Source organism: Octodon degus, unplaced genomic scaffold (genome assembly GCF_000260255.1).
Source record: "Octodon degus isolate 3935 unplaced genomic scaffold, OctDeg1.0 scaffold00228, whole genome shotgun sequence".
Taxonomy (NCBI): domain Eukaryota; kingdom Metazoa; phylum Chordata; class Mammalia; order Rodentia; family Octodontidae; genus Octodon; species Octodon degus.
In genome coordinates this window covers 2,009,948-2,012,027 of record NW_004524804.1, presented here as the reverse complement: position 1 = coordinate 2,012,027, position 2,080 = coordinate 2,009,948, and positions in this window count along the sequence as shown.

The window sequence follows — 2,080 nt, the reverse complement described above, 5'->3', positions numbered from 1 at the left end:
ACAAACTTCAAATAAACTACAGATAGTAGATATACCAGGGATTGGGCTGAGGACCTTGGGCTTGCCAGGCAGGCGCTTACTGTACTGAGCTGTCTCCCCCGTCCCCAGGGTGTATTTTTGTTGTTCTCTTGTTATTTCGGACACATTCACTTGAATTTGTGTGTCAGACACAGGGCGTCAGGGATCTGTTACTGGACCTCGCCTGCAAGCGCTCAGCACCACCAACATCCTGCAGAGGTGCCCTGCAAGGCTGAGGGGTGACCCACGATATGCTGGGGTGGGGGGGGCGACCCCTGCGACGCACAGAAGTGGCTTCGCCAGGGACTTACAAAATAAATGCACCTCAAAGCGACATTCACACCTGTGACTTTAGAGTGTTTCATCTCAAACATCGAAGATTAATGATTTAAAATATAAAATGATTTTCCAAGTCACGCTGCAGTATGTTGCACTGTTTCCATTCATTAAAATCAGGGGCTTAATTGTTTGTGCATGGTGGACCTGCTACCTGCTTTCCACATCTGCATTCTCTCTGTACATACCTCTAAGCCTTTAAGATTTTTATCCTTTGATGATAGATTTGGTTCTTAGCCTGTGCACCTCTCCATGTTGGTGACTCTAGTCTCGTGTGGTCATTCTGTCTCATGTTTCTTATTTTATATTATCCTAGATGTTTGTTTGGTTTTAGCCATTTATTTTCTTAGATCTTCCTTCTAATAGTCTTGGCTACTTTATGATGCTTGATCTTTGCTATATCTTAAATATTGCAACTATTATATTTATTTTTTTAATTTCAGAAATTTTTAATCTAGAACTTTCTTCAATTTCTTAAAATATTAATTTTCTCACATGCATTTGCTATGTGATGTGTTGGAAAAGAGGGGCTAAGCGATTTCACTTCTAAGATGCCAATAGGGAATATATTTCACAGTTAAAAGCAGTCCAGCATTTGCGTGTGGTGACACACTCCTGTCACCAGCACTGGGAGCACTGACACGGGAGGATCACCAGCTGGCGGCCAGCCCGGGTACACAGTTCAAAGCCACGCTAGACTGGGTGCTCACAGAGAGGAAGACTTTCTCCCCTCGGAAGAAGGTCGCCACGGTTTGAAGGTGTGGGATCAGGCACAGAGGTGCTGAGTACAGCCCTGAACAGGAAGTACATCAAAAAGGGAAAAAATGGTATGAGGCAAATGAATCAGACTTCTTATCAGTCCATGACAAATATTACCTGATATCCATGGGTAGTAGCAAAGTTTTTATGCTAACTAAATAGAAAACATTCAATATTTAGATATGTTAAGCAGTTGATCTAAACATTTGATACAGTTCACGGATTTTTTCTTAGCTATTTAAAATAATTTTGCTTTGCTGTTTTATAAAAGTAAAGTAATTTAAATATAAATTTAACAAGTGGAGATAGTTGCTAAATTTAAACAAAATAAAAATGAAAAAATGTCAGTCATCTGCATCTTCTCTAAATTTTATTTATTTACTTAAAATATATAGTTAGGATGAAGCACTATTTTACAAATTTCTATATTTTTCATTGACTTCAAAGGCGTCTACTTTATAAATATGTGGTGTTTTCAGGCAACTAAACTGAAATAAAAATTTTAGAAAATATAGTTCTGGTGCACATCTTTAATAGCAAAAGCTGTCTGCTATTTTTTTTTCAATATTCACGTACTAGAAATAGGAGGATGGACTATAATGCCTTAAATCACGCACGGCCACCAGCCCCTATATCTAGATGTGCTCTCCCACGCTAGCTGCCAACTGCCACACTTGACGGGCATGCTATTTTAAGCTTTACCCATTTCCAGCTCGTATAAAAGAGGCAGAAACTACTTACAACAGATATTCTAGCATTTCTTTTTCTTCAAAAGTCATCTTTGCCCTGCATGAGTGTTCTGGGTTATGTCCCGCTGTCCCTTCAAAGCCTGAGTGCTCGTAGGATGGGCTTTTGGGAGGTGACTGAGCCGTGGGTGTGCCGATCAGAGTGGAGGAGTCCGCTGCTGAGTGTGTCGCTACAAGAGAGGCTAAGCGATGGTCGCGCGTGTCCGGCACCCTCCTCCCTG